The sequence below is a fragment of the Carcharodon carcharias genome, chromosome 2 (genome assembly GCF_017639515.1).
Source record: "Carcharodon carcharias isolate sCarCar2 chromosome 2, sCarCar2.pri, whole genome shotgun sequence".
Lineage (NCBI taxonomy): Eukaryota > Metazoa > Chordata > Chondrichthyes > Lamniformes > Lamnidae > Carcharodon > Carcharodon carcharias.
Genome location: NC_054468.1, coordinates 101,930,450 through 101,954,035, shown reverse-complemented (window position 1 = coordinate 101,954,035; position 23,586 = coordinate 101,930,450).

The window sequence follows — 23,586 nt, the reverse complement described above, 5'->3', positions numbered from 1 at the left end:
AAAATGTGAGGTTTTGCACTTTGGCAGGAAGAATAGAAGAGCTGAACATAATTTAAATGGAGAAAGACTGCAGAAAGCAGCAGCACAGAGGGATTTGGGGGTCCTTGTGCATGAATCACAAAAAGCTAACTTACAAACTCAGTAGGGAATAGGGAAGGCAAATGGAATGTTGGCCTTTATTTCAAAGGGAATGGAATATAAAAATAGGGAAGTCTTGCTAAAACTATACAAGGCACTAGTTAGACCACAGCTAGAATACTGTGAACACTTATGGTCCCATTATCTAAGGAAAGATGTACTGGCATTGGAGGCAGTCCAGATAAAATTCACTTGGCTGATCCCGGGTATGGAGAGATTTTCTTATGAGGAGAGATTGAGTAGGTTGGGCCTGTACTCATTGGAGTTTAGAAGAATGAGAGGCGACCTTATTGAAACATATAAGATTCTTAGGGGGCTTCACAGGGTAGATGCTGAGAGGTTGTTTCCCCTTCTGGGAGAGTCTAGGACCAGAGGGTATAACCTCAGAGTAAGAGGTCACTCATTTAAGACAGAGATGAGGAGGAATTTCTTCTCTCAGTGGGTAGTCAATCTGTGGAATTCTTTACTCCAGTGGGCTGTAGAGGCTGGATCGTTAAGTATATTCAAGGCTGAGATAGATTTTTAATCAGTAGGGGAATCAAGGGTTATGTGGAAAAGGCAGGAAAGTGGAGCTGAGGATTATCAGATCAGTCATGATCTCATTGAATGGCGGAGCAGACTGGATGGGCGGAATAGCTTACTTCTGCTCCTATGTCTCATGGTCTTATGGACTCAGCTCCTGACCTCATTACAGCGTTGGTTCAAACATGGGCAAAAGAGCTGAACTCCCAAGGTGAGGTGAGAATGACTGCCCTTGACATCAAGGCAGCATTTGACCGAGTGTGACATCATGGAGCCCTAGCAAAACTGGAGTCAATGGGAATCGGGGGAAAACTCTACGCTGGTTGGAGTCATACCTAGCACAAAGGAAGATGGTTGTGGTTGTTGGAGGTCAATCATCTCAGCTCCAGGACATCACTGCAAGAGTTCCTCGGGGTAGTGTCCTTGGCCCGAGCATCTTCAGCTGCTTCACCAATGACCTTCCTTCCATCATAAGGTCAGAAGTGGGGATGTTCGCTGATGATTGCACAATGTTCAGCACCATTCATGACTCCTCAGATACTGAAGCAGTCCATGTCCAAATGCAGCAAGACCTGCAAAATATCCAGGCTTGGGCTGACAAGTGACAAGTAAGATTTGCACCACACAAGTGTCAGGCAATGACCATCTCCAACAAGATAGAATCTAACCATCGCCCCTTGATGTTCAATGGAATTACCATCACTGAATCCCCCACTATCAACACATTGGAGGTTACCATCGACCTGAAACTGAACTGGACTAGCCATATAAATACTGTGGCTACAAGAGCAGGTCAGAGGCTAGGAGTCCTGCAGCAAGTAACTCACCTCCTGACTCCCCAAAGCCTGTCCACCATCGACAAGGCACAAGTCAGGAGTGTGATAGAATACTCCCCACTTGCCTGGATGAGTGCAGCTCTAACAACACTCAAGAAGCTTGACACTATCCAGGACAAAGCAGCCCCACTTGATTGGCACCCCATCCACAAACATTCACTCCCTCCACCACTGATGCACAGTAGCAGTGTGTACCATCTACAAGATGCACTGCAGGAATTCACCTAGGCTTCTTAGACAGCAACTTCCAAACCCACGACTGCTGCCATCTAGAAGGTCAAGGGCAGCAGATCGATGGGAACACCACCACCTGGAAGTTCCCCTCCAAGCCTCTTACCATCCTGGCTTGGAAATATATTGCCATTCCTTCACTGTCGCTGGATCAAAATCTTGGAACTCCCTCCCTAACAGCACTGTGGGTGTACCTACATCACATGGACTGCAGCAGTTCAAGAATGCAGCTCACCACCACCTTCTCAAGGGCAACTAAGGATGGGCAATAAATGCTGGCCTAGCCAGCAATGCCCACACCCAGTGAATGAATATAAACCATATATATATATCAAATATACCCTCCAGTACATGGAAATATACCCTTCAGTACACCGAAACACACTGTCCAGTACACCTAAACATACCCAAATATACACTCCAGTTCACCCAAATATACCCTCCAGTGCACCCAAATATACCCTCCAGCACACCCAAATATACCCCGGAGTACACCCAAATATACCCTCCAGTTCATCTAAATGTACGCTCCAGTGCACCCAAATATACCTTCCAGCACACCTAACTATACCCTGGAGTACACCCAAATATACCCTCCAGTGCACCCAAATATACCCTCCAGCACACCCAAATATGCCCCGGAGTACACCCAGATATACCCTCCAGTTCACCCAAATATACGCTCATATATCCAGACTTACCCTTGTACCTACCCCCCTCCATTGCATTGTCACATGCAGTGCCCTGTGTAATCTATATTCCACCATTCAAATCTTCCCATTATAACAGGAGAGAATTCTGCACCTTTTGTTTAACTAATAACATCTATATATACAACCTTTAAATATTGTTCCAAGCGGCATCATTTTGTTTATGTTGTGTTCTCTCTTGGGGTATATTTGTCACCGTAGATACAAGTATTCGAATCGGCGATAGTTTTTTAAAAGCCAACACTATTGATGTGAACTCCAAATAAATCCTTGCTGCAGGACTAATCTGTGGTGTTACATTATCTTGCAACAATAGATTACAGCCTCAAGTTGTGAAGCGGACATACCATGAGAGAAAAGCAGTTGAACTGACTACAAGGCTACACTTCAAAAATGTTTGGTTGCTTTGATGGAAAGTACAAGTTTGCATCATCAGGTAAGTCCTTTCATTCTCACTCTTCAGTGCATTTCAGGGTCACTGAAGGTCAGATTCAATATCTGGGTGATTGAAACCATTAGCATCTGACACCGAATCAATTCTATTTCAAGGTTGGCTTCAGATGAAACAGAGATTTTCAAACAGAATTACAATTCATTTACCTCTTCATCATTGTAACAGAGAATGAAAGTTGTCAGTCCCTTCAGCAGCAATAGCTGCTACAGGTGTTTCCAATATGTTTCCTGGAAGGGCTATTGGGCTGGACTAGTAATCCTGAGTCTAGTCTAGTAGTTTTGAACCTAGTCTAGTAATCTTGAGGCTGCTCTAATAATCTTGAGGCTGGACCTGTAATCCCGAGTCTGGACTAGTAACCCTGAGTCTAGTTTAGTAATCCTGAGGCTAGACTAGTACTCTTGAGGCTGGACTAGTAACCCTGAATATAGTCTATGTTATGATCCCAGCTGATGTTACTACTGGACAAGCCAGATCTCAGGGTGGAACCTGGCTTGATAGATCCTAACTTTTATTTTCTGTTTAGATACGTGGAGAGTGGCTACTGAACAGAGTCTCAGGAGTCAGCTGATGAACTTTTTAACAAAATAATAAAACAATTATTAAACAAAAAACAATGAACTATATTAAAATACTCCTAACAACTCTACAACTATACCTTTACAGATACTTACAGATTTATAAGGATAACACAAGTTACAAAAGCTATCTTATATTCTAATGTTCACAGTAAGTACAGAGTCCATGCAAACCAGTAGGCGACCTATGGTCAGGCACATCACACTCTGAAACGACAGATATCCCAAACAGATGCACTGAACCTCTCCTCAACTCCTCTCAGACACTTGTCACACTGTGAGCCAACCAGTCTCACTGAGCTCTGCGTTTCACACAAGGATTTCCAATCTCCACTCTCCAAGAACCCACTTTGGAATCTTCTCCCAGACAACACTTTCTCTTAGATGCCTTCCACAAGGGTCCACCTCCAGGGTTTTGAGCTCTCCTTCTGATGTTCCTCTCCCCTGGATTGCCACATGCATTCAAGATTTATTCCATGGACTCTCTCACTGACTCAGTTGTGCCAACAGAATACCAGTGCTTCACGTGCACGTAGTAAAGAATTACTGACCTTCAGATGTCCCCTTGGATCTTCTGGCTCCTCGCATGCCTATATTGCTTTAAATCTGTGTCCTGTAGTTTTCTTCTCTTTAAGCTTGAAGCTTTCCTCTCTACTCCTTACTTTCACTTCCACAAAACAGGACCTTTTCCAGATTCCAGTCCTTGTCCTTTGACTAGACTGTACTCTTGGGGCCTTTCCTGTTCTACTCCCCTGGATTTGGGACTTTCTCTTTTAGTTTCTGGGACCTGCTCCTGCAGTTTCCTCTCCTGATCAGCTTCCCCTTGCAGCTGGTTTCAGTTTGGGACTTGCTGTCTGTCTCTCTGCTGTCCAACATCTCTGGAATCCAGGCTTCCACTGAACTGAAACTACCTTTCTGCCTCTGTGGGGCCTCCTATTGCTAGGCAACAGCACAGTTTTTTCTACTTTGTTTGTCATAACTCCCTTCAAGAGTCGTAAAAATCTCATTAGAATTAGGGTATCTTTTAAAGTGAAACTAAAACTCAATCTCCTTTTCATAACAGACAAATACAGAAATACAAATCAAATTTAAACATTAAAGATATAGCTTATTTCTAACATACTCAAATCCAAATATAACTGACTGAAACTATCTCTATTTCCTAACATCTAGTAAATCTAGGAAACTCAAGGCTGGACTAGTAATCATGAGGCTGGATTATTAATCCTGAGCCAAGCCTAGTAAACCCGGGGCTGGTCTAGCAATCCTGAGTCTGGTCTAGTAATCCTGAGGCTGGACTAGTAATCCAAGGGCTGGACTAGTAATCTTGAGGCTGGTCTAGTAATCCTGAGTCTAATCTAATAATATCGAATCTGGACTAGTAATCCTGAGGCTGGTTTAGTAATCCTGAGTCTAATCTAATAATATTGAATCTGGATTAGTAATCCTGAGGCTGGTCTAGTAATCTCGAGGCTGGAATAGTAATGCTGAAGATGGACTAGCAATCATGAGACTAGACTAGTAATCTCAAGGCTGGACTAGTAATCCTGAGACTTGTCTAGTAATCCTAAATCTAGTCAAGTAGCCTCGAGGCTGGACTAGTAATACTAAGGCTGGACAATAAACATGAGGCTGGACTAGTAATCCCGAGTAATCTAACAATATTGAATCTGGACTAATAATCCTGAGGCTGGTCTAGTACTCCCAAATCTAATCTAATACTTTAGAATCTGGACTAGTAATCCTGAGGTTGGTCTAGTAATCCCGAGTCTAATCTAATAATATCGATTCTGGACTAGTAATCCTGAGTCTATTTCAGTAATCATGAGGCTGGACTAGCAATCCTGAGTCAAGTATAGTCATTCTGATGCTGAACTGGTAATCTCAAGACTTCACTTGCAATCCTGATAATTCTGAGTCTAGTCTAGTAATCACGAGGCCGCACTAGCAATCCTGAGGCTGGACTAGTAATCCTGAAGCTGGTTTAGTAATCTTGAGTCTAGTCTAGTAATCCTGACACTGGTCTAGTAATCCTAAAACTGGACTAGTAATTCTGAGCCTTGTCTAATAATCCTCAGTCTTAACTAGTAATCCTGAGTCTGGTCTAGTAATCTCAAGGTCTAGTAATCAAGAGGCTGGACTAGTAATCTTGAGTCTGGTTTAGTAATCCCAAAGTTGGATTAGTAATCCTGAGGTTTGACTAGTAATCCTAAATCTAGTCTAGTAATCCTGAAGCTGGTCTAGTAACCATGAGGTTGGATTAGTAATCCTGAACCTAGTCCAATAATACTTATGCTGAATTAGTAATCTTGAGGCTGGACTAGTAATCCAAAACCTAGTCCATTAATCTTGAGTCTAGCCTAGTAATTCTGAAGTTGGACCAGTAATATCGAGGCTGGACTGGTAATTTTAAATGTAGTCTAGTAATCCTGAGGCTGGACTATTAATCTTGAGTCTAGCCTAGTAATCCTGAATCTGGTCTAGTAATCCTGAGGTTGGGCTAGTAATCCTGAGTCTAGTCTAGTAATCCTGGACCTAGTCTAGAAATATTGAGGTTGGACTAGTGATCCTGATGCTGGTCTAGTAATCCCAATGCTGAGCCAGTAATCCTGATGTGGGACTAACAATCCTGAGGCTGTAGTAATCCAAAGACTGGACTAGTAATTCTGAGTCTAGTCTAGAAACCCCGAGGCTGGGCTAGTAATCCTGAGTCTAGTCTAGTAATCTTGAGGCTGGACTAGTAATCCTGAACCTAGTCTAGTAATCTCGAGGCTGGACTAGTAATGCTGAGGCTGGACTAGTAATCCTGAGTGTAGTCTAGTATTCCTGAGGCTGAACTAGTAATCCTAAAGTTTGTCGAGTAATCCTGAGTCTAGTCTAGTAAACCTGAGGCTGGATTAGTAATCCTGAGGCTGCACTAGTAATCCTGAGTCTAGCCTAGTAATCCTGAACCTAGTCTAGCAATCTTGAGCCTGTAGTAGTAATCCTAAAGCTGCTCTAGTAATTTTGAGGCTGGACTAGTAATGCTGAGCCTGGACTAGTAATCCTAACACTGGCCTAGTAATGCCAAGGCTGGACTAGTAATGCTGAGGCAGGACTAGCAATCCTGAGACTGGTCTAGTAATCCTGAGTCTAATCAAGTAACCTCGAGGTTGGACTAGTAATGCTGAGGCTGGATTAGTAATCCAAGGGCAGAAGTAGTAATCCTGAGGCTGATCTAGTAATACTGAGTCTATTCCAGTAATCCTGAGGCTGAACTGGTAATCTCAAGATTTTACTACTAATCCTGAGGTGGTACTGGCAATCCTGAGTCTAGTAATCTTGAGGCTGGACTAGTAATACTGAGGCTGGACTAGTAATCCTGAGTCTGGTCTAATAATGCTGAGGCTGCACTAGTAATCCTGAGTCTAGACCGGTAATCCTGAGGCAGGTCTAGTAATCTCAAGGGTGAACTAGTAATCCTGAGACTGGCTGAGTAACCTTGAGACTAGCCTAATAATCCCGAGGTTCAACTAGTAATCCTGAGGTTGGACTAGCAATCCTGAGTCTAGTCTGTCAATCCTGAGTCTGGATTTGTATTCCTGTGTCTAGCCTAGTAATCCTGAGGTTCGACTAGTAATCCTAAATCTAGTCTAGAATCCTGAGATTCGACTGCTAATGCTGAATCTTGTCTAGTAATCCTGAGGCTGGATTAGTAATCCTGAGGCTGGTTTATTAAACCTGAGGTTTGATCAGTAATCCTGAGGTTTGACTAGTAATCCTGAGCGTGAATGGAGTTTTAAAATTCTGGGAATAAAAAGTTGATCTCAGTAATGTTGACCATGAATCTAATAGGTTGTTGTAAAAACCCATCTACTTCACTACTATCCTTTAGAGAGGGAAATCTGCCATCCTACATGTGACTCCAGATCGGCTGCAATGTGATTGACTCTTAACTGCCCTCTGAAATGGCCTAGCAAGCCACTCAGTTGCATCAAGCTGCTACTATGAATACAAAAATGGCCCCACACCATCTTTTCAGTGCGACTAGGAAGAGTGGATAATAAATGCTGTTCTTGTCAGACATTCTGGAAATAAATAAATAAAAAACATCACATGAAGCTCCCAAAGTAGCTGAGCTAGTAAATGTGCTAAACATGGCAAGGTGGTGACTCACACAAACCAGGGACCTTCCAGGTCAGGGTCAACTCTGGTGGCAGCTTTAATCACATTCTACCACCAACATCCCCCCTCCCCCTCCCCATTTCTCCCAACTCCAATGTTATTATAACTAATAGCCCAAACTCTTCAAATGTTTTAATGTTGCTAAGATTTTTCACTCCAGGTAGTATTTTGAGATTAATTTACAAGTCCTAGGGTGAACCTTTATGCTGGCAAGATTTTGTGGTCCCGCTGAAGTCAATGGACTTTTGAATGGCCCATCGCATGTTACTGCTCTGCCCATGTCAAAACGGGTCTGTAAAATTCTCCCCCTGCGGTCCCCAGTTCAATCCTGGAGGCTTGGCAACTGTACTCCAGCTTAGGCCCCTAGACTGTGCTGAGTTAGCTGAAAGTTAGCAGCACGTGGTTATGCTCATTGCCTTCATGTCATAAATTGATTCCCACTTGATAGAACCTGAGGTAGGAATCACTTCCACGACAGGGGCCATCTATCTTAGCAGAGATTGGCATCAAACTAGGGAGCTGCCTGCTCTGCATGATAGGTCTCTGCGGCAGAGTCAATATTAATCGAGTATTAAGCTCCAGTCCACTTCCCCCACACCAGAGTGATGTTATGGTTTGAAAAGTATTGTGAGCGTTGCCATGAACACCCAATACTCATCATATCTTCCTTTGCCTTAACTGTGGCATTTTATCATAGGATCATACAACACAGAAGGAGGACATTCAGCCCACCTGCCTGTGCCAGCTCTGTGAAAGTGCTATCCAATATGCCCCAATTCCTTGCTCCTTCCTCATAGCCCTGAGTCGGTGATTACCTCATTAAAAGAGCAGAGACAGGAAACTATCTGCAAATGGGTTCGACAGTTTTATGGAAATTTGTTCAAAGATTTGATTTTCAGATCAGTGTTATTGTAACAGCAGCAGTAAGACATTTAAATTAATAGGATACAGCCAGGGTTAAGATAACATTGATTGGAAAACCTGAGCCCTGTTTTCTAATCATAAGCTGCATATATCTCCTTATTACTCCATTCAGCATCTTGTGTTACTGGAGATTAATTAAGACCAGGAGCCCTCACTGAATTAAGAACAGAAGAAATAGGAGCAGGAGGAGGCCATTCAGCGCTTTGAGCCTGCTCTGCCATTCAACAAGATCTCCTATCTCAACTCCACCGTATGCACTACTTTCATTAATTAATTATTCATATTTCAAGATTGGAGAAGTTGGGACTGTTTTCCTTGGAGAAGAGATAGTAGAGAGACGATTTGTTATAGCAATTCAGAATTATGAGGGGTTTGGACAGAGTAGATAGGGAGAAGCTATTCCCATTGTTGGAGCTGTTCTATAATCTAAGGAATTCTGGAAGATCAAAACCAATGTATCCATTACCTCAACAGCTAGCTCTCTTAAAATCCCAGGATGCAGGTATCAGATCCAGAGGATTTGTTGCCACTGGTCCCATTCATTCCTCCAAGACCATTTCTTTACTTATACTGATTTTTTTAAGTCTCTCATTCTCACTGTACTCTTGGCTCCTTAATTTTCCTATGGCCAAAATTTTCCGTTTGTCGGGTGGGTGGGCAGAGCAGAAGTGGACGCAGGTGGGCGTGGATTGTGATCGGGGCCGCGCTGCCATTTTGTGTGGGCAGGCCAATCAAGGTCCGCCGAGCGCATTTCCCACTTCCGTGAATAGCAGGAATGTGCGAGCTGCGGCAGGTGTGCACAGACAGCCAGGTCCAATGGCGACCCGGCAGTCTGTTTAAAGGAAGGTAGGCTGGTGACAATGGCCACTTCCAGGTCACACCACAGGGCAGGCTGCAGGATAGCCCATGAGGCCCTCGCTTTTCTGATGACTGCCTTGCTGCCCTCCTCAAGGAGGTGGCAGCACGTTGGGAGGTGATGGTTCCCCAGGATGGGAGGAGGAGGCGCCCCCCCCAACATGATGAAACGTGCCTGGGAGGAGGTAGCGAAGGTGGTGAGCTCCCATGACGTGGTGCAGTGCACCTGGATCCAGTGTTGCAAGGGCTTCGACCATTTGTTGCGCTCTGGAAGGGTAAGGACCATGTTGATGCTGGGCATTTAACCCAGCAGGTAGCCTTAGCCATTGAGGGCCCCCCCCCCCGCCCACAAGTCTTACTGTCGAGACTGTATTGAATCATGTTGGGCATTTGTTGTACGCTGGGTGGGCAAGCAGATAGTGCCCATGCTTACATCAGTCTGAGTGGTTCATGAGATGAGTTCTCCCCCACACCATGTATTGGTCTTAGTAGCACATGACTAGTCTGGGGGCAACCTGCAGGAGATGCAGCTAGGCGCATGCTCAGAACTCCAGCACATGTCCTATTTACGGTAATGAGATGGTGGAAGGGGAGCCATCTGGTGCCCTCGGTGCCATACCTTGCTGTGCCTCCTTGCCATGGGAGCTAAGACCATGTGTTTCTGAATGTGATGGACGCAGAATGTGTCCAAGGTGGCCATTGTGGGGGGTTGGGAGCAGGCATACTACCTTTGTGTGACTGATCAGCAGTATCGGGGGGAGGAGGCACTGGAGGCCTGATATGGCCCACTATGGTTGGGGTGCAGTGTGCATGTGCAGGGTCCATGTGCGATTAGCTGCAATGAATGGCCTTCTCTGTTTTTCAGGAGAAATGCTCCTGTGAGCATTTGTGGACTGGAGGCGGCCAGGCCCAGTTGCTGCTTTTAACCTGTTTCGAGCAGGAGCCCTGGAGCTTAAGAGGCACCATGCACCCAGGTCCACAGGTGTCGGTGAGGCTGGGCTGGAGCAGCCAGGTATTTGAGGTCCACAGTCACATCAGCTCTGTCTTCCCACCATCCAAAGCACTAATGATTGTTGAAATCATTAGTGCAGCAACATTGCTCATTCACAGACTGATAGAGTCAGACGCGTGGGTCATAGACAAAGGTCCCTCAGCCCTTCGAAGATGCACATGTCCAGCACCTTCCAAAGTTGCCTTATCCCATTTCTGACCACTATCCCCATGGCCTTGTGTGCCATGGCATCACAACTGCACATCCAAATACTTATTACATGTTAGGAGGGTTTCTGCATCCACCACCCTTTCAGCCAGTGCGTTCCACATTACTGTTTGCAAGAGTTCCTCATCACCTCACCTGTCAACCTCTTGCCCCTCACCTTAAATCAATGCCACCAGGTTAGTCATCCATCCACCAAGGGGAAAAGTTCCTTTCCGTCCACCTGATCTACGCTCCTCATAATGTTATAAAGCTCAAACATGTCACCCCTCAATCTCCTCTGCTCAGCAACCTCTGCACTCTCTCCACTCCAATCACATCCCTCCCATGAAGCGCTGATCACAACTGCATGCAGAACTATAGTGGTGGCCTAGGCAACGTTTTCTGCACTTGTAACATGACCTCCCTGTTCCTACATTCTATTCCTCGGCTAATAAAGGCAAATATGGCTTTTACTTTCTTCAACACCTTATGTATCTGTCCCGCTACCTTAACGGGCCTGTTGGCATGCCCAGCCAGGTCCGTCTGATCCTCCTTACTTTCCATGGTCCTACCATTCCTCGTGTATTCCCGTACCTTGTTTGTCCTGCCCTAGTGCATCATCTCACACTTATCAATGTGGCATTCCTTGGGCCATCTGACCAGCCCGTCAGTATCCGCCTGTAATATTTGGGCCTCCTCCTGACGATTTGCCACCCCACCAATATTCGTCTCCATAGGTTCTGGAAGGTTGAGCGCATAATGATTCAGGGGGAAAGGGATGAAGTGTGTCACTGTGTGCATGCTAACTGATCCACTGTCCTTGTTGTTATTTTCAGCACCATCAGAGGCTGGCAAACCAGGAGCAATTCCAGATGCCCTGTCTCACACCTGAGGGCCCTCAGCTGTCACCTGCGTCACACCATTTCTGTGAGGCAGGCACCAGCGCAGATACTAGCACATGGATGGGAATTGTGACATCGGCTAGTGTCCTGGGGCACAGTGGAGAGGGCTCTTCACAATCGCTGGAGAAGCTAGCAGAGACAGAGAGTGCCGATGGCACCAACAGCCGGAGGACTACAGGGGACCAGGCTCATGCTGAGTTGGGGTGTGATGATGTGCCTCTGGAATTGTCCGCGATGCAGCAGCTGCAGCGAATGCGGCCGGGTGTACGGGAGCATCTGGGATTGATACATGAGACTATGTTTCGCTTGGTGTCCGTGGTGGAGGAGACAACGCGGAGCACGAGTGATGCCATGAGCCTCATGTCAGATCATCATGCTTCCTCCATGGAGACAGTGGCAACTCTCCTGGAGAGGGACTTCCAGGAGAACAGGCAGCTTCTCCTGGGGATACGCTTGGACCTGCAAGCCCTCACAGAGCCATTGGCCACAGCTGGTTATTGCCAATGTGGGAGACGGTCTGGGCTTCAAGTATCCCAGCTCAGTGCCCATCCATTTACGGTGAGCAGAGAGGTCCGAAGCGACCTCATGTCGGTGCAGCAGCTGCCTGTCGTCTCTGCGGGCTCCTCTCAGGGCACTCCGGATGAGCGCGGCAGCTCCTCCGCCCCTCTGCCAGTGACCGTGGCATCCGGTGAGGCTGTGACGACTGGGGAGATTCCAGCTGTGGAACTGACAGCTCCCTCCCAGGTGGGGCCAGCACAGGCTCCACGGGCCAGAGGACGTCCGCCAAGGTCATCGAGGCCAACAGGACAGCAGAGTCAGCAGGCTGTCTCAGATACCACTCCGAGCAATGGGGCAGCACCAAGACATAGCACCCGGAAACGTAAGCATAAGGCACCTTAGGCACGGGTTTCTCACTAGTGCTTTTGTGTTGGCCTTAAATTAGGGAATTATCATTTGTTTATGGTTGAAAAACGTTTTGCTTTCATTTTGTGTGACTTTATGATGGAGAAAATTAAAACCAGATGTGTTACCATGGCTGAGGGTGTTTCCTTTGTGCTGCATTTGTATGTTTCACAGACATGTCATGAGTGTTTGAGTGGACATTGAGGTTTATGTCCAAAGCCCTTAGTTGCAGCTGATGAGGTGGAAGATGTAGCGCCACGTGTGGAAGCGCCAGACAATGCTGGTCCCCCTAATCCATTTGTGTGGAGCTAGCTGAAGGTTCATTGGATGAAAGTCACCTGAGTGTCCCTGCCTCCTTTGTGTAGTCCTGGGTCAGTGCTTAGCCCCTCATCATTGCCCTGTGCTTCCTCATCTTCAGGATCACTGCTGGACTCATCATGTGCAGCCGCATCCACTGCATCAACGTCTTCATTGTCCACAGCGTCCCCCCTTTCCAGCACCAGATTGTGCAGAGCGCAGCATGCTACCACTATCAGCAACACTCGATCTGGGAGTACTGGAGTGTGCCCCCTGAGCGGTCCAGGCATCAGAAGGGCATCTTGAGAGGACCGATGGCTCTCTCCACCACAGCCTTTGTGGTGCCCTGGCTCCTATTATACTGCTGCTCAGCTTCTGTTCTTGGATGGCAGAGAGGCGTCATGAGCCACCTTCTGAGGGGATAGCCTTTGTCACCCAGCAGCCATCCATCCAGCCAGGCTGGAGCACTGAAGATCCTCGGCACCTGGGAGTGTCTGAGGATGTAGGTGTTGTGGGAGCTGCCTGGGTACCTTGCACAGACTTGTAGAATTAGCATCCTGTGATCACACACTATCTGCACGTTCATGGAGTGCAAGCCCTTCCTGTTGATGAAGGCACCGGGCTCACCTGCTGGCGCCTTGATGGCCACATGTGTACAGTCTATAGCACCATGGACACGGGGGAAGCCAGCAATGGCCGCGAAGCCTCTGGCTCGCTGTGCCTGACTTGTCTGGTCCCAGGCAAGTGGCTGAAGGTCAATGCATGCCTGAACAGAGCGTCTGTAACCTTTTTTTCACAAGTGTGGACAGCTAATTTGGAGACACTGCAAAGATCACCCACCAACCCCTGGAAGGAGCCAGAGGCATAGAAGTTGAGGGCAACTGTGATCTTGAGAGCCGCTGGCATGGGCTGTCCTCCCACACAGTTAGGGGAGATCTCAGGGCCAATCCTCTGACAGATATAGTTGACTGTCCTCCTTGACAGATGGAGCCTCCTTTGGCACTGCACCTCAGTCATATTGAGGTAGCTGCTTCGCTGCCTGTATACCCTGGCAGCAGGATAGTGGTGTCTTCTGCAGTCCCTTCCACCTTGGACAACCCCTTGGTCCTGCGCCCCTTGTGCCTGTGCCTGCCCTCCCAAAGGTGGTTCCCCTGGAGGCTGAATGTGCACTCCTGGCCTCCTCCTTATTCTATCCCTCCCTTCCTCCTCAGAGGAGCTGCCTCCAGTGGAGATGTCAGAACACATACCCAGGCTAAAGGAAGGAAGACCTCTGGAAAGCTGCAGGCCAGATAAGGATTCCTGACTGCAGAGTGCTGAGCTGAAGGTTCAAAGCCCACAGGAAGCTGCTGGAATTTGTTCTGAACTGCTACAGATCACATAGGCAAGTTTAAAAAACTTTCTGCAACAACTACTCACAGACCAGATTGACAACCCCACTGAGCCTTCTTATCCAGCCCGTGGATGAGTTTTATTAAAAAGTTTCTTACCTGCGTGCCTTGCCCCTGTGCACCGAGCCAAAGATTGCACGGGTGCCTGAAAATTGGTGCCGTTTGCCAAGTTAAGGGCCTTAACTAGCCCGTTAATTAATGGTGGGCCCATGTCGAACTTCATTGTGCGCCTGCCCAGTGAAATATCGCGAATGGCGTGCGGTGATGTCGGAATGCTGGCCCAAATTCACCGCGTCAAGCAGAAAATTCTGCCCTGTATGTTTTTGTGTGTTCTGCCATGAAGACAGATACAAAGGCCAGAATTTAAATCCCGCTCACATGGACAAGGAGAATTAGCAATACGAGTGAGCTGGTTCCCAGACTTGTTTCTTTGCTGTATTACTATCTGTCACTTCTACTGGATGAAATCCCTGATCCCGCTGTTCTACAACCAACCCTGCTACACAGTCTAGGGACCGAGCTTTATGTCCTGTGGGTGGGTATGACCTGAATGGGTGTAAAATCAAGCAGGATGATGTTGGGACCCTCGTGCGATATTTCGCTTGGCGTGCAAGTGCAATAGTCAGAAGAGCGCCCGCCGACAATTAAGCGGGCAATTAATGGCCCAATTATAATTGACTTTTACTAGCCCGTCAGTTGGCAGACAGACTAGTCAGTTTGATGAAACCTCATCCAAGGACAGGATGAAATCTCTGTTAGGATTTAAAATAAAAAGAAATACCTAGCGACAGTTTTTCCATGAGGTGCTTTATTGAACTGCATGGACATTTTTTGCAGCAATTTTGTGCTTTCTTTTATTCTGTGGAGGTCTACAGCTCCCTGAGGCAGCTCTCTGCCTTCAGGGAGCTCAGTGCAAGTGCTCACCAGCACCTGCGGTGACGTCAGAGCCCACCCTCTTCCCACCCTCACCGCAGGTGCTCAGCCTTTCTCCGGGTAAGTCTCATACTCATCAAATCTCAGGACAACTATTAGACAAGTTACTATTGCTTTCCATAAGACCAAGCCTCTTCCCAAAATAATCTCTTCTCCTTGGTAGAGGGCTTGCCAAGTTTAACATCTGGTATGGGAGGGGTAATGCAGTCATACCGGATGGGGGCTCCTTCCCTGCTGGCAGTGGGGTCTGTGGTTAATGTGTTTTAAATTTGCCCAGCACAATTGCAATTTCCGGACCATTTGGAAGTTTCCCTTGGACATGATTGGCCTTGAGGCTTCCTTTGGAGGTAGGACAGCAAAGTTAACATCTGTGCTTGCTACGTAGTGATTTGCTCTGCTTGTCTCTTCAGCATGAGGTCTACGTTCCCCTCAGTACCAATAGTCATCTCTCTGATGGGGCCTCCCTACCAGCCTTAGTAACCGTGTCTTTTCTTGATCATGTACACATGCTCCAGAGATACTGAGAGCAGCTCCTCTCCTTTGGGCTGTTCATACCTGTTGAGTTTTTGCTGTAGCTGCAGCAGATTACTGCTGTCCCAAAATCCCCTTCTCAGGACTTCAAAGATCTGCTTCGGATTCCTTTGGACATCAACACCACTCCCCAGTATTTCCTGGTGGGCTTTTCCGCATAGATGCTGCATCAAGAATGCAGCCTGCTCACTCTCATCGAGGCCCCAGGATGCCATGACCATCCGCGCATCTACAATCCAGGCTTTGGCCAAAGGGTGGTTTAACATTTCTGGTCTTCCTCTGAATCCATCCAGCTTCCTTCCAGTTGGTGGGTCGAATATCTGCGAGGGGTACTGCCTCCTTCCCCCGCTGAGTTATGGGAAGGCACACTGGGAGCTTCTTCCTGGTCTCAGCTTAACTGTTTGACTGCCTCCTCTGAAGTCTGTGCTCCCACAGAGACTGGAGCTGCTTTGGCTTCCATCATGGATATAGCCATTTTCAGCTGCTTCACCATTTGCCAAGTGCCTTTCCATCCAGTCCACCATGATTCACACAGAGATTCCAGCACAGTCACCTTTTATTCCACTGACATCAAAGCCATAAATGCATTTGTGGTAAAGCTTATCTTAAAGAAATGAACTTTTTACAATGGATGATTGTGGGCTGACAGTCCAGACACTCCGAAAGAAAAGTGTCGACTCCTAGGCCTGAATTTTGCGCTTGTCAGGCGTGTGCGATTGGCGGGCCTGGAACAATCGGGAACCTGTCCTCCGATGTGATCAGCCACTGACTGGTAATAAATGACACAGGAGCAGAGTGTTTGATCGGGACGGTGTAGAGAGGACTTTAATCTGTATCTAACCCCGTGTTGTATCTGGCCTGGGAGTGTTTGATGGGGACAGTGTAAAGGGAGATTTACTGTATATCTAACAGCTTGCTGAAGATGGTTGTGCCCAGGACACTACCTTGAGAAACTCCTGAAGTGATGTCTTGGGACTGGGTTGATTGATTTCCCACAACCACAACCATCTTCCTTATTGCTGGGCATGATTCCACCCAGTGGAGAGTTTCTCCCCGATTCCCATTGACTTCAGTTTTGCTCGGGCGGTAGAGAATCTTTTTCTCTGAGAGGATCGTGAGTCTTTGGGCCTCTCTTCCTGAAACAATGGTGGAAGCAGAGTCTTTGAATATTTTTAAAGCAGAGGTAGATAGATTCTTAATTAACAAGGGAGTGAAGGTTATTAAGGGTAGGCAGGAGTGTGGGGTTGAGGATACATTCAGATCAACCATGATCTTATTGAATGACGGAGTGGGCTTGAAGGGCTGATTAGCCTACTCCTGCTCCAAATTCGTATGTTTGTATTTATGTTTGTATTTCAAGGGCAATCACAACCTCACCCTTCTTGTCCATGTTTGGACCAAGGCTGTAATGAGGTCAAGAGCTGAGTGGCCCTAGTGGAACCCAAACTGGGCATCAATGGACAGGCTGTCACTCGATAGCATAGTTGATGACCCCTTCCATCACTTTGCTGATGATCGAGAGTTGACTGATGGGGCGGTTGTTGACAGGTTTGGATTTGTCCTGTTTTCCGTGTACAGGACATTCCTGGGCAATTTTCCACATAGCCAGGTAGATGCCAGTGTTTTAGCTGTACTGGACCAGCATGCCTAGGGACATGGTTAGTTTTGGAGCACAAGTCTTCAATACTATTGCGGGAATGTTGTCAGGGCCCATAGCCTTTACAGTATCCAGTGCCTTCGGCTAGTTATCACGTGGAGTGAATTGAATTGGCTGAAGTCTGGCACCTGTGATGCTGGGGATCTCCGGAGGAGGCCGAGATTAATCATCCACTCGGCGCTTCTGGCTGAAGATTGTTGTAAATGCTTCAGCTTTATCTTTTGCACTGATGTGCAAAAGATGCGCTGAGGATGGGGGTATTTGTAGACCCTCCTCCTCCTCTTAGTTGTTTATTTGTCCACTAACATTCATGACAGGTTATGTCAGGATTGCAGAGCTTTGATCTGATCTTTTGGTTGTGTTACATCTTAGCTTGCCTATAGCATGCTACTTTCACTGATTAGCATGCATATTTGTAGCTTCATAAGGTTAACACCTCATTTTTAGGTATGCCTGGTGCTGCTCCTGGCATGTCCTTCTGCACTGTTCATTGAACCTGGGTTAACACTCTTGTTTGATGGTAATGGTAGAGTAGAAGATATGCCAGGCCATGAGGTTACATACAACAAACTGAACCACAAAGCACAGGAGCTGAATTGGAGGATGTTTCTGAGATGCGAGACCATTAATCTCGAATGAGAATTTTAAATTGGTGGTATTGTATGTGTGAGAGCTGATGTAAGTCTGTGAGGCAAGTTGTTTAATATACGAGGTTACAGAATAGCCTTGAGATAGATAAAGCTCAGAACTGCTCACTTCACAAAATGGAAATCTGTTTGTGTTTCAGATTGCACTAAAAGATTTAAACTGGTCGTCATTGCCCTCTCTGCCCTGGGCCCTAACATGATCCAGTACAAAAACTCTGCAATTGAATTCTGGGCAACCAGTGAATGACACCCATTGCTTTCTGGGAGCAATTACTACAGGCTGACATCTATCACAACCTCATTATCGAGTTACATGGCTCTCATTTTTCTGAGCAGATGTCATGTTAATGCCTTTCAGAGATTAAAAACTCCTTGTCTTCAGGCAATCCTGTCCACTGCCTTTGGGACTATTGCAATTACCAAATGTTGGAAATGTAAATCAGCCTGAATTCACATTGCCCTATTCACCCTGGGCTGTGGTATACCCAGTTAAAGTTCCTCTCTGGGGATCTCAATATCCCTTTCTCCACTCCTCAGCTACATCTATCCACCTGCTGCATTACTGATCTTACCTTCCCTTCAACAAGGTACAAACACACTCACACCAGTGTCAGGGTTCATCACAGAGCCTGACAGCAAGCCATTCAACTGTATAGACCATTATATCAAATCCAACCCAATCATCAGCTAACTTACAATATGCACATTGTATTGAGAAAGATGAGTGTAATTGGGATGTGAGCTGAGGGGGGAGTGTGGTCAAGATGGAGGGGACTATGAGAGAGGATTACATGTGGGGAGGAGGTTGTAAGGAGAAGGGAATTGTGAAGGGGTGGGGATTTTGAAGGAGGTTGTGAGGGGGGTGGGTTGTGAGGGGGAGAGGTTGTGATGGGGAGGGGATTGTGACGGGGGTAGGTTGTGAGGGGAACAGGTTGTGCGGGGAACGATTGGATCAGGATATTGTTTCTGTCCATCAGACAGGAGAACTCATCCTACTCAATGGTTTTCCTCTTCCATTCATATTTTAAGAGGCCTTGAACAATCAGCCCATAACCTGCTCTCTTCATAATAAAAATCAGCCACTATCTTTCCAACTCAGGGTCCTTTATAAAAATCATGCATTTTAAATGGTGATTGCAGGCTATATTTGTTAAAATATATAAAACTCTACAAATATTCCAACAATAGATATACAACAGACCAGCTGATATTTTGATAGCCTGGAGTCACAGTGGGTTTTAATTCTGTATCTGGAGCGAACTCATATCCCTGATTAGGTTATTGCTGCACTGCAGTCACATTTTCTGATGCAGCTTTTGTGCAATGTGAGCCCTGGGCTAGAGCTGCCTGTGCCTGATGTGTCTGCAACCCTACAGTAAACTTTATCATGATTCACAAAGGAACACAGGGAAAGAGTGAGGCCATTCAACCCCTTAAATTTGTGCTGCCATTCACTTTGATCATGTTTAATGTACATTTCAACTTCAATACTTGTATTAGCTCCATAATCCCTCATACCCATAGTCAACCAAAACCCATCAATCTCAGCCAGGAAAAGTTCCAGTTGCCAGCCCGCTGTGAAAAGTGCTTCCTGACATCACTCCTTAATGGGCTGGCACTGCTCCCACCAGGGATAATAGTTTCTCTCTTATCTACACTATTAAACCCTTTAATCAGTTTAAACACGCTGTCATATTCCAGTCTATTATGGACTTTTAGTCAAGGTTTGATAATTTTAAAAACTGAACAAAAGGCTGCAAAAGAGACATGGAAACCTGGAGCTCTCAGGCCTGAGGGTCACCTGACTTTGTGTGGATTGAAATCTCTCCCCTCTCTCAAGTGGGAACAAAAATGAACCTTCCAGATGGATGTTGAATCAATGCCCTTTCCTGAATCTAATTCAAAAGGGTAATTTCAAGTGAATGTGTCATTCAGACACAAAGACACTGGCTGTCTCAAACTCTCAAGGTGTCAAAGACAACACAGGATAACTGGAATTAGCACACACATCACCCTTTGCTTGGAAAAAGGATTTTGAGCTTGTGGAAGTCACATGATGAAACAGCCATGCTCGTTATCTGCTTTTAAAAGCCAGGAAAAACTGCTGGCACACAGAAAAAGCATTTCATCGAAAGCCATCAAAGCAGCTGCAAGTCTTCCAAGCAGCCAAGGTAATAAACAACAATATCTTGAAAGTGGAAGGACTCCCCTGACCTGTTCTAACTTTGAGTTCACCTGAGAACCAACCTCCTGGAAATTTGACTAAAAGAAACCTCTCAGCTTACTGATAATCCTTTGCTTTACCACACCGTCACTTCACCTTTAAAGCAGCACCTTCATCTAAGAAACTACAGGCCTACCACGAAAGAGACTGAGATAGTTATAAGTTGCAACCATTTTGTTTTACCTTCATCTGTATCTAATCTTTGTGTGTGTGAAAGTGTGCGTGAGACAAGTGAGTGTGACGTTACGTTTTAAAATTCGGGTCAAGTGTCTGATAATAAACAACTTTCTTTTTTTTAAAACTCACCAATAGCACGCTGCTGGAATTATTTAATTCACGGCGCTTAGCCTGAGAATAAGAAAACATACACCTTTTACATACCAACATACTGATCATGGGCATGGAACACATAAATTTAGTCCATGACAACATCATTCAGATCACCCCTCAGCCTTCGAAAATCAAGGGAATACGAACCAAAATATATCTTCCTTCTGCATCTTAGTCTATTGGCAGATTTATCTTTGTGAAGCAGCTGAATGTGAATGTCTGGTGAGATGGTGATGTTGGAATTGATCTCAAATCATAGCAGCTGCATAATGTGTAGCTCACTGGAAAGAAGAGACTTGATGATCCAACATTTCTCACTAGCTCCTGTGAATTTGCACTGTTCATTGCATTGGAAAAAACAGTGAGGGAGAAATTGGTCTTTGATAACAGCCAACTGGCAATCTGCTGTGCAAGATTTTATTTGTCCCTGTATAGTTATTTTTTTCTGAATATTGAAACTATAAAATAGCTGTTTATCTTTCTCTGGTGAAATATTTACATCAAAGAGGTGATGCACATCACATGTTGCATTCAAGGTTCTTAATGAACATTGAGCCTAACCTCTGGAAAGGCAACTTCCTTTCTTTGTCTTATTGCCAAGTCCTGTGCACTCCATTCCAAATGGAGAAGCTGGAGTTCTTTAAATGGCCAGAAGAATTGTGTGTCATTCAGACCGTATTAATGCTTTGAGCTGTGGATTCATAGCCAGTACTGCAATCGCATGAGCTGAGAACTTAATAAGTGGAACACTTTGAAGAAAGTTCGGCTCCAGGAGAGTTTTTAAATTACCACAGTACCTTCAGGAGAAGGAGAGGAAAAGACCATCACCTGACAATCAGTCCCCATGCCTCAGGTATGTGAATCAGCTTTCCTGGATGATCAAAGCTATCCCAGGGGAATGGATACTTCGTCTCAATGTGTCAGAAGACTTGCCAAATAATATAAAAAGATCAAGGTTTCCACCACATTGAAAATGTTCTCCAATAACATTTGTTAAACAGCTAAGAATAAAATGGAGGCTTGTTTTACAGCATCCCTGCTTTATTACAATTTGTTTTCATCTTAATTTCAAACTCCTATAGCAATGCAAATCTCCAATTTCATATTCTGAGTATTCTATTGTCATGGCTGTGTAAATGCAGGGGCTGGGATGATACCAGGTCCCCTTTTGATCTCCATCTTTTGCCTTCAGGTGATAGGTTATGTGCCACTCTTGATCCTCTGTGTGTGCACAAGAGTTCTAAAGCTCCAGGAATTGCTACAGAGGAAATATTTTGGACTAAGTAGCCTACCTCAGTGATAACTCCAAATCAATGAAAGCGAATTAAAGGTTTATTATTGGAAGAAGGAATTAGAGGAAAGAAAGACGGGCTAGAAGTAGAGGGGCAGGCATGAAAAAAGGCATTTTACCCGCCGGCTGCAATGGCAGTTTTCACACCGCCTTGTCCGCTTCCCTCCTCATTAATTATGCAGCCACAGAAACACGCTGTCTCACTAGCGGGCAGCCTCTGAATTGCCCGCCATGCCGTTACCTCACTGTTTCCTCACTCTTGATGCCACATCCAAACTGCAGCTGTGCACACAGTTCTCAATGCTTGCAGCCCAGGGCTGCTCCAGTGAAGTCATAGCCCTGAAAGCCAAGAAAAGTTCAGTGACCCATCACTGGATACCTTTGGGAGGCCCACCGTAATGTCCTCCAGCCCTGCTCTGGCCGCAGGAGGTCCAGCAATCTCACCACTCCGGCTTGGTAGGCAATGGCAATGGTGATCAGTGCCAACGCTGCATGGAAGAGGTTGGCCAGCCAGTGCAGGAGGAGGATGAACGATCTCATCTGTGCTGCCAGGGTATGTATACCAACTCATCACTCTAAACTCACACACTCAAGCCCATCACATATTCACTGGCATCGCACTCACTGCCAGCTCAAGGGACATCACCACGCACTCTCTCACACACACCCTCACATCTCCATCTGGCCTCATCTCCTCTGGAGACTATCCTCTCAGTCCTCACCATCTTGGACAGATCAACATGTGTCCCCACACACACACCCAGGGTTACCCCCCCTTCCCAGTACAGCCCTCACCCTGCAGCTTTTGGAAAGCCACCCCCGCCTTACTGCTGGTCTGGTAGAGACTGACCCCAGATCCCCCCTAAAATTGATGTGGTCATGTTTGTGCTGCCTGGCGCTTATGACCATGAATGCTGCCCAAAGCAAGTTGGGCAAACAAACCTCGAAGTCCCGAGTGAAGTGCAGCTCACCAGGTGCACGTCACTTTTGTACAGTTATGGCAGATGTCAGTGTGCAATCACACCGACATGAGCTCATGATCCAGCGGTGGGGGTGCTGATTTCAGCAAGCAGGGCTTATAATGAGACTCTAGCGTATTGAAATTAGCTTCCTGACATGTGGTGGAGGGATACATGGCCTGTCATTAATGGGTGGAGTGGATGATTGCAAATTGGTTTTATGACAATGTGAAACCGATTTTTGCAATCTCCTGATATTTTCCACTCCCGCCCGCTGCAAATGAGAGTGGAAAACCCCGGCTTTGCCTTTACTAAGCATCTTTCATGATATCAGGATGTTCCACAGAATCACAGAATCTTTACATTACAGAAGGAGGCCATTCGGCCCATCAAGTCTGCACTGGCAATCTATAATCCCACTCCCTTGCTTATCCCTGTAATCTTGTACATTCTCTCTTTACATTTAGCAACCAATTCCCTTTTGAATACTTCAATTGAACCTGCGTCCGCCACCCTCTCAGGAAGTTTGTTCCAGACTCCAACCACCATCTGGGTGAAAAAACTTTTTCCTCATTTCGCTTCTACTTGTTTTGCACAATATTTTGAATCTGTGCCCTCTAGTTCCCGTTCCCTTGAGCGGGAACAGTTTCTCACCATGTACTCTGTCCATACCCTTCCAGATCTTGAGTACTTCTATCAAGTCTCCTCTCAGCCTTCTTTTCTCCAAGGAAAACAGTCCCAACCTCTTCAATCTATCTACATAGCTATAGTTCATTATCCTGGGAATCATTGTGCGAATCTCCTCTGTCCTCTCTCTAATGCCTTTATATCCTTCCTCAAGTATTGCTTCCAGAACTGGACACAGTACCCCAGATAAGGCCTAACTAGTGTCTTATACAAGTTTAACATGACCTCCT